A 12,826-nucleotide genomic window follows, 5' to 3' on the forward strand; every position below is an offset into this window, starting at 1 on the left:
TTCCAGATAAAATACAGGATGCCCAGTTAAATTTGAATTTCAGACAAAGAACCAATAATTGTTTTTGTATAAGCATGTCTCAGATATTTCATGGGCCATAGCGATACTAAAAAAAAAAAATTCATTATTTATCTGAAATTTGAATTTCACTGGGTGTCCTGTATTTTTGCTTGCTAAATCTGGCAACCCTATCCCAAACCAAATGCCCCTCCACAGGTGAGTGGAATAATAAATTGTGGCATATACATACGGTGGAAAATTACACAGGAGACTAAATGAATGAAGGGCAGTTACACAGGAAAATATGGATAAATCTTAGCCATAAAAAAAAATCTGAAAAAAGAAGTTCCAAAAGATTACATACAACATGTTGTTCTTTTCTGTTGGAGTTAGAAACAACTAAAATAAAATAGTTATATTCTTTAAAGGAATATGTAGCTGCAGTAAAACTATATAAAAAGGAGAGAATAGGTGTGATGAATATATGATTCAAAATTATGATAAATTATCTCAAATAGGGAATCAGAGGCATAAGTTAATGGAGTAATGACATGTAGGGTATTACCAAGGTCCTGGCTTTTGTTTTGGATAGTGGTTTCTCTAGAGCTTATGCAGTGTGCATGGACTAACGATGAGAGTATGTCATTAACTAATAATGAGTAATCCAATAATCAGCACTTGATATCCAAATTTAAATGAAATTTAATTTAATTTACAAAATGGGAAAGAAAACTAAAGAAAGGCGAACCACAGTATGGAGGCATACAGTGTTTTTCCAGGCAGGAGGGGAAGAGGTATTGGCAGGGAAGATGTTTCCAGAGAGGCAACAGCTGAAGTGGGCCTTGAAGGGTGATGAGAGGTTCCTAAGATGGAGGAGTGGAAAGCATTCTAGGAAGGTCATGTTGGACAGCAAAGCAGCACAACAGAGCCCAGCCTGCTCAGAAAGCAGTAGTGAAGCTCATGGAGGTCACAACAAGAGTTGGGTGACAGTGGTGAGAACAGAAGCTGGAGAGTGGGGAGGAGGTCAAGATGTGGAAGATCTTCTGTCCCCAGCCAAGGAGTGTGGAACTTACCCCTGGGCCTTGGGGCAGGAAACAGCAAAAGGGTAATGTTGGAGACTGTAATTCTGAGCCCTAGAAAATTCCTGGGAGTCTCTTGACTTCACGTATGCAAACTATTGATAAGGCTGTTGCTTACATGGAGGGAGAAGAGGGCTGGCAAGGCACATGCTAAGAAGACAGAGCCTCCTGGCCTTCATGGATGCTGAGTAAAAACTGAGCAAGGGACAGATTATAACGATGGCTCAAAATCATAAATACAGGATGACTGACAGCTCTGAGAATAGAGATGGTCATCCATTTGGTGGGTAAGTGTGGGTAGCAGAAAAGGTTGGCTAATTTCCAAAAGCGATCCTAAGAAATATTAAAAACCATTAACAAAGAAATGTAGTAAACTTCCTTGATGGTGCATCTGGTCTTGTGTCTTGCCTGCATCAGCTACTCCTCCCCTGCCAAACCCATGGGATTTGTTTTTTCAATTCATTCTATTCCATTAGCAAGGCACACCTATTACCACATGTCAAGTAGCATGTTGGGTGTTGGAAATACCAGGATATATGTCTTTATTGAGATTATAGCCCAGCAGGAACATGAACCATCAGTAAATAATTATACTAATGTGTGAAAAATATTAGGACAGAACTACATATAAATTACTACAGGAATATAGAAGAAGGGGCAATTGGTATTACCTAAAGTGGGGGTGTCAAAAACATGGTGGCATTTGAGCTTAAGGTTAAAGATTGAGCAGAAGTTGGACAAGCAGATGAGAGAGGAGGGCATGCCAGAGCAAAGGACTGATGGTGAAGCTACAAGGGTTGGCTGGAGCTAGGTTGGGACAGGCCTTCTAGATCTTGCTGAGGAATGTGACCTTTGTGCTATGTGCCACAGCTCTTAAGCAGAGTGGTGCTAAGAGCAGATCTGGGTCTTTGGAACAAGCCTCCTGGCCACAGGTGCAGGACGGAATGGAGAGGGCTGAGGTTAAGGTCACAGAGACAGCTGGGAGGCAGCTTGCTGGGAGGATGCTGGATTCCTGTGAGTTGTAATGAGCCTATAGAGGGGCTGTGGAGATGGAGAGCCAAAGATGCTAAGACCAGAAAAGGCCTACGTGGTGAGGTAAGTCATTCCCCTCCCTGCTAGCCATGAAAATGGACCGTGTGTGAGCGACTTTGGCCTGCCAGGATGCTAGAGCACAGGCCAGGGGAGGGAGTAGGTTTGGGAAGGGCAGCAGTGACAGGAAGGGTGTTTCCACCATACACCTGCCAAAAGAAACCTGTGACTCAGTGGAAGGCATGCCTGATTACCCACAAGACTTCATACTCTCCACTTAGCCTGACTCCTATCTACTCCGTAGTTCCACACCGCCCCAGAGATGGAATGGCAGCCAAGGGGTGGGGTTGACCACAGTGCCTTTTGTTGAATGTAAATGATGTCTACACCAGTCAAGAGCCTGTTGCAGGGGAGCTCCTTCATAGTAGGCACATACCATGGGAAGATGGATAGAGAATAAGAAAAATGCCTTTTTTAAGGACAGCAATTCTCACGCTGAAGTGGAGTAATCTTACTTGTGTAAGAATTGATCTGTATCAGTCATTGACAATATCAAGGTACCTCCTATTTAGAAAGCGCCCACCTGATGCTGGGATCTGGATTAGACACTCTTCTACATTATCTAATTTATTCTACAGAACACCTACAAGATGGCAAACATTACTAGCTCCCTCTTACAGATGAGGAAGTAAGGCCGAGAAAGTTCTAACGTATTGGTCATCAGATGGGGTCTAGGAATATTCTCCTTATTCAAACTGGTGATGGCATTGAATATGACCTGTATTTCACTGTCTTTGTTAATGATCGGAACACTGGCTGCAGTCATTTTAGATGAAAAACCCTTCCCTTCCTCCCACACTACAAAGTCTTTACAGCAGAGTCGCTCGGAGAACCACGTTTAGCTGCGAGGTCTTTAAAAAACGAGCCACCATGGAAATTATGTTAGTGAAAGAGTAGGGATGTGATGGCAGCCAGCAAAGCCTGGTATTCTGTTTGCTTCAGCTGATACTGAACAGTCCAGCGGTTAGAAGATGGAAAATAATTATTCCATCTAGCCAAGAGATTGGGTGATAAAAGGAAACTTTGGGCTGCTGATTAAATTGTTTACTTAAGCTCCGGTTTAGCTCTGTCTTCAGCATAATATGTTGCAAGAAGAAGACAGGGATCTGTTGTCATGGAAAGACACCCACAGCGCGGCCCTAATCCCCACCTCGGACGCTCACTCCCGCAGCTGCCTCTCCGCAGTATGTCTTCCTTTCCTGCCTGCCTCGGAATTTTGAGGACTTCGGGACGCTGGAATTGGGCAGAATGACAGAATGTTAGGTCCGGAGAAGTGTTGTGACAGTGCCAGCGAGGGCAGAGAACAGCCCGCGGGGCCCTTGGTTTCTGGTCCGGCACTCCCTCTTTGGCCTGCGGTCCTCCAAGCGTGGGCCACCCCTACAAGGCAGGTTTTGTTTCTCCTCCTCCTTGTGCTGCTTGCATTGTTCTCCCTCTGGCTTATAAAATACAAACTGGCTTGCTTTCTTCTCTTTTTTCACTACTTTCCTTCATTTTCTTCCTCCTCCTCTGTGTTTGAACATGTATAGTTTGTAATGCATAATTTCAGTCCTCAGTTTGCCCATATTTTCAGTATAGGCATGCATGCCCAATTTTCTAGAAAAAGACTAGACCAGTGGTCAGCAATGGCCCACAGGCCAAAACCAACCTGTGCCTATTTTTGTAAATAAAGTTTTATTGAAACACAGCCATGCTCATCCATTTAGATACTGTTCATGGCTGCTTTCCTTCTGCAGCGGCAGATGAGTGATTGCAACAGAGACCGTATGGCTTGCAAAGCCTAAAAATGTACTATCTGGCCCTTTACAGAAAAAGCTTTCCAACCCCTGCACTAGACAAAGATATTACAAGCTAAATTCTAATTTTGTTCATTCCTGTCCCCAGAGAGCTACAGACCTAACTTCTGTGCCTGCAGAATAATGGGAGACCTGAACCTTGTTGTGGGTAAAATTGTAATATTCCAGAATATCTCACCTGGCTTTAGTGCCTCTCCATAACAACAGACGTTCCTCAGGGGTGGAGATATGGATATCTCCATATCAATGGGTAATTACCTGGGCAACCGAGGGCTTATATGAACTTGAGAGGTTAGGGGGAGGTCTTGCTTGCTTCTGCCGGAGCAGGAAAGAGATGACCCCAGATCGCAGTTTGTAAGCAATAAATGGGTATTAAACTTTACTTCTCCCTTTGACTGATTTAGGTGTTAGAGGTATTTTGCCCAGGATTTCCTCTCTCTGGAGTTACACTTGTGTAGGAGCAGAAAAGTTTTCCCTTCTTCCCTTATACGTTCTTTGGCTGCTCTAATAATTAAATTGACATAAGACAGATTAACAGGAGACAAATAAAAGTTTAATAACATGTCTACCTCCTGTAAACATGGGAGAGACCCAGGAAAACTCGCTGAAATGGCCAAAGAAAGTGGCCTTATATGCTTCTGCACCTAAAGACCAAAGATGTTGTGGGGAGCCAGTTATGGGAAGTGACCAGGAAAAGCACAGCAATCAGGGTATGGTTATTATGAAGACTTGGGTCTTGTCTTCCCCATTGCTTAGAGTTTCTAGAGACTGAGGGTCACCCCCCTCTTCCTGATACAGCAGGGAGACACCCTTACAAATGGATATTTCCTTGTACATGTAAATGTCTCTTACAAAAGTGTAACTTCTACTTGGTTTTCAGAGCTCCTGTTTCTGCAGTTTCTTAAAAATAACCAATATGCCAAAGAGGCATACCTTTGTGTGGCAAAATTTACTCCCCTTCAGGTGTTTATGCTGAACCATTGAAAGGATGATAATTCAGCAAGAATGTCATGATTCACTAACTAAAGTAGGATTTCATTTCTGAACGTTCATTTTTTATATTCTGAACATTATGGAACCCCAGATTCCATTTCCCCTCCCAGTTTTTTGGGAAGACTTAATTTTTTTAGAACAGTTTTAGGTTCACAGCAAAATTGTGAGGAAGTTTCAGAAATTTCCCATCAGCTGTGCCAGTCTCTCCTGCTGGCCTAACTTTGCACTGTTGGGGAGGAAAAATGTTCCTCTGCCCTTCCAGGTTCTTCTAGATGGTCTAAGAATCAAATTGACCTGAGGCAGATTAGCAGGAGAAAAAAACTCAAAGTTTAATTACCTACAAAGGGAGAATCCACAGACATAAGATTCCAAAGAAAGTCAGGGGCAATGAGGTATACTTTTCGTCCCAAACTAAGGAGAAGAGGGTAGGGGCCCAGGATTTCAACGGGAAAAGGAAGCAGTTCACAGGCAGATGAAAGAGTAAATGTTTCGCAAAAAAATGTTTGCTAGGCCACACAGAAACAATGGGACACAGAGGATTTTTAACACTCAGTCTTTGCTGAAGTCCTCCTTGTCTACCACCCCTAATTCATATTATAATGTAGTGATCTCTGGTGACAGCTGTCTTCCTCAAGCAGGTCCTCTACCTAAATCCTACTTAGGCAGTGAGTGAGAAGAGCAAAGTTTCTGAATCTTTTGGGCCTTGATGATTTTCAGCTCAATATACTCTGCGTGCCAAAGGAGCACATCTTGGGGCAGCGTGCCCTTGGTCCCTACAGCACCTTGGAGACTCCTTGGCTGGGTCGGAACCACCTTGCTCCAGCTGAAACATCACGCATGCTCCAGCAGAAGGGGAGCAGAATTTGCCACTTCAAAATATGCCCCTTTGGCATAAGATTATTTTAGGTTCGTTATTTTTAAGAAACAGCAGACCTAGGAAACGCTCTGGAAATTGAGAAGTTACCCTTTGGTAAGGGACATTTTTATTTATAAGGGAAATCTTGACTTGTAAAGGTATCTCCCCCTCTACCCGAAGGAGGAGGATGACTGAATCTCTAGAAACTTGTATCAGTGGAGAAGACAAGGACTTAAATCTGCATAACAACCTTACCTTTGATGGGGCTTTTACCATGCTTTGCCTGAAAACCTCTCATAAGGGCTCCCAACATCTTTTGTCTTTAGCAAGAGATGGTATTGAAGGTGGTGGCTTGCACCATCTGGGGAGTTACTCAGTTTTCCTGGGTCTGTCCCATGAATGCAGAAGGTAGACATGTTATTAAACTTTCTGTTTGTTTTTCTCCTCTTAATCTGTCTTTTATTACAGGGGGTCTTAGCCAAGAACCTAGAAGGGTAGAGGGAAAGTTATTTTTCCTCCCCTGCACAGACATACATCTCACAAGGCAGAAATACAGAGGGCACAATTTCAGGCCCCTGATCTCATTCAATATTGCACCAACTCTGCTCCACAATAAATAAAAGTTCTTTCTTTCAAGAGGTGCTCTGAATTGAGGCATTCCTTCTGGCATTTTCCTTTCCTTCCTTTCTTAGCATCTCACATGTGCTGATGTGGGAGCCTCTAGCTTTAGATTTTGTGGATGTTCTCCTTAACTCATGGAATTCCAGAGATCAATCCAGCTCCCTTCTCTTGAACAGCTGTGTTTTTCCCTTCCACATTTCTCTGGTCTTAATTGTGTCTTCCTTTTGATATGATTTAATTTTTTTCCCTTTCTTTTTTACATTGACATCTCTGTATTTCTAACTGGGGGGAAAATATTTTCCCAGCCTGGGGCAAGTTACCTTTGAAACCAAAATCAGTCAAAGGGAGAAATGAAGTGGGAGAAACCCATTTATTGCTTACAAGTCGTCATCCACTTCCGCTAGCCCATGTCTCTCGTGACACGGGTGCAAAAAGGAAACCCACGCAACCCCTCCAATCTAGATTAGCCCTAGCTTCCCCATGTAATCACCTATTGATATGGAGATGGCTACTTCTCTCCACCCTTTGGAAACAACTATTGATATGGAGATGAATTAAGGCCAGGCGAGAGATTCTGGAAATATTGCAATTTTACCCACAGTATTGTATATGGTATTTCCCCCTCCTTCCTCCCAGGGTACCTAGGAGCAGAGTCTGCAAAGGGCATATTTTGCAGAAAGCCCTCCACAGATTACAGTGCTCACATTTATTTGCTGAGAAAGATTTTCATTAGGTTGTACTGGCGTTTTCTGGAATCACCTGGAAGGCGAACTCTTACAGAAAATGTTTGGGTCCAGATTGTTAAGTGAATATGCAGCCTAAAAACCTTTTTGCAGTGTTCTGGGAGTTCTCAGCATGCTTCCTAGGGAGAGAGTATGGGCCTTGTCACCAGCTGCCACCAGCTCTGCAGGTGACTGTTGCCAGTCCAGCAGCATGCTGAATCTGAGGTTTACTACGCAGGAAGAGGGATGATAATGTCTTACTCCTACAGACCTAGGATAAGGGGGGAAATGAGGCAACGTGTGTGCTCACAGAATATGGGGTCCCTCTGTGGATTAGGACGCTGGACTCTTCCAGCCAGTGGGGTCTCCCAATGTCCCAATAGCATCTGGGCTCTCTTGGCACCTCTCCATGCAATGCAGGTTGACCTGGCACAATGTGCGGCCCTCATTGGTTGGCCAGTGAGGAGAAAAAATCATCACTAGAACATGAATGTGTCCAACAGTTTCCTTCAGGCCAACCCCTGGATGTTTGGGGTAAGGAAACAGGCCTGAGGTCAAGTTCCTGTGGTGGCTTTGTACTGTAGTAGCCAACCGGGAACTGTGTTTCACAGAATCCTTTTCTTTTCCCTCTTCGGTCAGGGCTGGCCAGAAGGGAAACTGGAGAGATGCAGGAAGTGGAAGTGAAGGCACAGGCGTGTCTGTGGTCCGACAGTGGTTGTAGGGCGGTGGGCCTCCACAGCTCCTCCTCCCCCCCTACCGCTCACCTCGTTGGAGTGGGCTGCGCTCGCCAGGCTCCTCCCTCAGCTTCCCTGAGTGCTGGCTGGCCGGCTGGCCGGCAGGCAGGGGTGGGAGGCTGGTGTGAGCAGCATCACGCTGAGGCACAGCCGCCTGGCCTGCAGGTCACCTGCACCCACAGGGTAGGAGGCGGTGAGAAGCTGATGCAGTTACCATCTGTGCAGCTGGGCTCCAGCTGTCCTCTTGGGCTCTAGTTTGTCCTCGTTCTCCCCTGCTTCACGCTCATCCCTCCTCCCCGGCTGCCCACCCAGGGCCCATGGTTGCAGAAGGCTCTCATCTGCCATAAAGCCTTTACTCTAGACCCTCGGAGTGGTTTTTGCTTCGGATTGAAACCTGAGCTGGCAGAGGGGGTGGGAGCTGTGGCGGTCCCCACCCTACACCCAGTGTAGACACACCTGTGCCTTCACTTCCACTTCCCACATCTCTCCAGTTTCCCTTCTGACCAGCCATAGCCATAGAAGAAAAAGAAAAGGATTCTGTGAAACACAGTTCCCGGTAAGCTACTACAGAACAGAGCCATCACATTGACTTGACCTCAGGCCTGTTTCCTCACCCCAAGTATCTAGGGGTTGGTCTGAAGGAAAGTGTTGGACGCATTCATGTTCCAGTAATGATTTCCTTTTCCCCTCATTGTGACAGAGTCACAGAGCCTCACTGCAGAATCCTGGTGCCCAGGCTTCCAAGACCACAAGCTTCCTGCTTCCAGTGTCACCCCTACTTAGATGCTCTGTTTGCATGGTGCATTGCTAGTGTTGATGAAAGCTGAAATGCAAGTGGGAGGTTCTGGCCAAGGAAATCCTGGAGCATCCAGCCATGAATTCATCAAAATGCCCGGTCACCCCCGAGCCCCATCTCACATTATGTAGGATAGACCCTGCTGCATTGCTGAGCCAGAGCAGAGTACGTAAGTATGATAGACACTGGATCAATACTGGGTGTTCGGGCAACAGCTCCTAAGAGCAATCAGATGAGCCCAGGATACAGTTAATTCTCTCCACAGGTTTTTCCACTCTGTGTGGAAAAGGTGGTAGGGAAGGGTCAGATAAACTTTTATTGAATCACTATGTGTCTGATGACACTTTGCAGTGGGATTCAGGAATTGGTAAGGGACACCTTCAAGTCACCCCTCTCTTTCCACACATCTCCATCCCCCCCCATGCCTGCATCCACAAGATGAAGTGGTGGGAGGTCAGAAGTCCAGCAAGTCAGAGGGGTGGGGCTTCCCCCCAGTTGGTTAGTAACTAAACTGGACCATGGCAGGGACTAGTTGTTAGTGAACGGAGAACCACAGTCTTATAGGTCCCTGGAGGCAGCTATTAAGGTCCCTGTCCAGCAGAGCAGGCTGACAGGGTGGCTGGGTCACTGCTATGATGTTTTGTGATTCTCTACCACACTCAGGATCTGTGGAGACACCCTCCATCTTTCCACTCCAGCTCCATTGGCTACTATGGTACACTTTACCCCTCTGCAGGCGTGCTTCTACCTCAGGACATTTGCACTCACCGTCCCCTTGACCTGCATCCCTCTTCCCCCGGAATGCGTCTTGGCAGGGCTTACCCCTTCACCCCTTCTCATCTTTGCTCAAGTCACTTCATCTCAGTGAAGACTTCCCTGCCCATCCCACTAGACATTATAGCACTGCCCCACTCTCCATCCCTCTCCTGGATGTATTCTTGCTATAGTGCATACTACTTTCTAACATCCTATATAATTTATTCATTAGAATGCAAGCTTCGCTGGCACAGGGATTTGCTGTTTGTACCATGTGTATCCCATGTGGTGGCACATACTGAGTGCTCATTCGGGCTTCTGTCTTGCCCCACTCCATATGGCACTGTTAGCATTGTCTTCACCAAGGACACCTCCTGAAGCACAACTCCTCCATAGGCTTCAGTGAGAAGCTCAGTCTGTGGTACAGAGCCCAGGATTCGTTGCAAGGAGGCCAGAGGCAGCCTCCTCTCTCTGCTTACCTTGTCTACCCACTGGCCTCTCTACAGCCCTTTCAGTGGCTTCTAATTCTGCAGCTCATGTTCTAAACTTTCCCGGTGTCGGGATGGGGAAGCTGGCATGACAAACCAGGCTGACGTTGTTTGTTCGTGGTTTATGTTCAAGCTTTGACATCTTATTTCAGAGAGATGTGAGAAAGGCACTCAATAAGTTGTCTGCAGCAGTTTCTCCTAAGGGGTCTGCCAAAAACTGCGAGGGATTTCAGGGTCTGGTTTTCTTTGCCTTCTTCAGGTAAGCTTGTTTATAAGGCGGAAACATTTGTGGCACTCAGCAGGTTTGAGAGACCCGGTGGGAATGGCTGTTTACTTGTCTTTTGATCACAAAGCCTGGGGTTTGGCTCCAAGGCTGAAAGGTCTTGAGGCCTCTTTATCTGCTCTGCTGGAGACTTTAATCTCTCTGCTGACATTCCTTTGGCCCTTAGAGTGGCTGGGGAATGGAGGAGGGGCTCTCACAGGTGGACAAAGACTCCCCAGCTGGCCGCCTCAGAGTATCTGTCCTTAGTCTGACCTACCACCGGGGACTGTGGTTCCTTCGGAGGTTGGCTCCAGCGCCCAACCTCTCCCTCCCCAGTGTCCTACAAACAACCAAAGGGAAGGGAAAACAAAGCCACCCACCCTCCAAAAACCCCAGGAAACATTTATTTTGGGGTACAAATCTTTTGTGTTTGCAGCCACATCTTATCACTTGCCTTTTATGGAATCAGAGAACTGAAGTGAGGTGAAGGGTCGCAGTGTGCAATGCACTCACTTTCGAGATGAGGCCACGGTGGCCCGCAGGGGTTCTGGGGCCTGCCGGAATCCAACAGCTTCGCTGTAAAGGTTGCTGGGCGGTCGTGGGTTGTGTGATCCCCCAGGCGGTTGCCAGGGCGCCCCACAGCCAGTGCAATGTGAGCTGCCCATGACCCGCCTTAAACCCTGGCGAGCAGAGACAATTTTCTTTGAATCAGCATGCAGCACCACGCAGCGTTCCCCACAGGGGGACATATTGAGAAAATGAAATTCAAATCAGCCCTCTGCTACGCTTCTCACTCCCTTTCCACTCCCTTTCCTGATACTGCACAGGGAGAAGATGATTCTGTAGGTGAGCAGGTGGAGTTTATACAGCCAGCGGCCCTTTCTCCTGTTCCCTGGTGCTTCTGACCGGAGAGCAGCCCGGGCTGGGGACCCAGGCACCTCCAGGACCTTGCTCCTTGACACAGGGCTTGCTTCCCTAGGAGCTGAACAACCTTTCAGCGTGGGCCACGTCCCACCCTGTCCCTGGGCACTAGGCTGAGGGGACACCTGTGTGTTCATGACCTCAAGACACTGCAAACTGATTTTGCACTTTTCCTCAAGTCACTCCCCTTCACGCAGTGGATTGCTTAATAGCTTTCTTTAAAAAATAAATGAAAATAAATGAGAAGGCCTCTGCTTGGCGCAGTGATGTCACTCACGCAGAAAAACATAAAGGTAAAAGACGAAAGTAAAAGAGCACCTTTGTGCTCTCTGGGTCTCCTGGGAGAAGAGGGCAGGCCAGGCTGGTGCGCATGAGGCGGGAGCTGCTTTTGCAGAAATGGAAATGCTCCCCCGTCTTCCCTTCCACACAAAGTTGCTTCATTATATTTTCAGGCGAGCGAGTCATGGGTTCCTGGTGCGCGGTGCTGTCTTTTTCAATTAATGCTTTTCACAGAAGTTCAGGTTTTAAACATCTCCCCCTCTCTTCCCAGGTCTGTTACATTTCCCAGAATGGTTCCCAGCGCTGGAGATAATTCCTTTTCGGAGAACCTACATTTCTCACCTGCTGATTGCAATTAGCCACTGCCAGCTGGGGCCTGGCGTGCAGCTGAAAAGCTAACAAGAAGTGGAGACCACGCGGAACCCAGACAGAGCAGAGGACGTGAATAAATAAGGAATGGTGCCCGTGTTTATGAGATGCTCGTGTGAAGTCAAGGTTTCCTGACCCTCTGATGGCCCTCCCTCTTCCAGCCCTGCACTCTCCACCCCTCCCCTATTTATTTTATTTTATTTTATTTTTTGGTCTCTGGGTTTGTAGCCTACACTTAACATCACAGTCACGAATTTGTCACTAAGTACATTTTGTTAGGCAATAAACAGCCTTGGAAGAAAAATGAAATCTGACTAGGACTTCTGTTCCAATAAGGTTTGTGAGCTGTGGTGGCTTCAGGCAGGCCCTGCATATAGGTCTAAGAGCTGACCTTGACCATGAGGGCTGACCTCAGGGAACACCTAATCTGAGCCCTTCATTTTATGGACGAGGACACTGAATCCCAGACAAGGAATATGGCTCATCCAAAGTCTTAGAGGAAATCACCGAGCCAGGTGAAGTCCATGTCTCTTGTCCCTCCACCCAGGGCTTTAGCCACTGAACTGCCTTGCCTTTGACCATCATGGGCAGCCAAGCTGTAGAGCTTGTGGGGAAGGCACCAAGGAGACTGCCAGGGCTGTGGACCCCAGGAGGCACTTCCCTCCTTCCTCGGGGGCCAGGCCTGGCTCCGGTACCACCATTATACCCTGGATACTGTCATCCACAGTTGGTACCCATGTTCCCTCCCATGGCTAACAGCTGCTGACCCTGATCCCCTGCCTGTTCTCTAAGGGCAGAACGCTCCACCTTTGGGGCTGGTCTGGGTTTGTACTGCGTGCCACAGTAGGAAATAGACAACCAAAGGTTGGTGAGGGTGGGGATAAGCAGCTCTTCCTGGCAGCTCCCAAGTGTAAATGGAGGAGGTTGCCTGCGAGAACCGAGCCTTATCTCCTCGGCGGGCTCAAGCTGAGTCCTTTCCAAGCCTTCCATGTGGAGTGTCGGGCGTCCACTGGGAGAGGCCACTTCATAAGGTTCAGCGTCAGAGAGTTGGATATGCTTCCAGGCAGT

The 12,826-nt window shown here is 47.2% G+C and overlaps 1 long non-coding RNA gene across 1 annotated transcript in view; it reads left to right on the forward strand.

The window, feature by feature from the left end:
- LOC130681880 (uncharacterized) overlaps positions 1 to 12,058 on the forward strand; it is a 39,448-nt gene extending 27,390 nt beyond the window's left edge. Inside the window, exon 3 of the long non-coding RNA XR_008995111.1 lies at positions 11,661 to 12,058. This is a non-coding gene — a long non-coding RNA (uncharacterized LOC130681880). The remainder of the gene's footprint in view (positions 1 to 11,660) is intronic.
- The last annotated feature ends 768 nt before the right edge of the window (positions 12,059 to 12,826 follow it).

The sequence above is a fragment of the Manis pentadactyla genome, chromosome X, assembly GCF_030020395.1.
Source record: "Manis pentadactyla isolate mManPen7 chromosome X, mManPen7.hap1, whole genome shotgun sequence".
NCBI lineage: Eukaryota > Metazoa > Chordata > Mammalia > Pholidota > Manidae > Manis > Manis pentadactyla.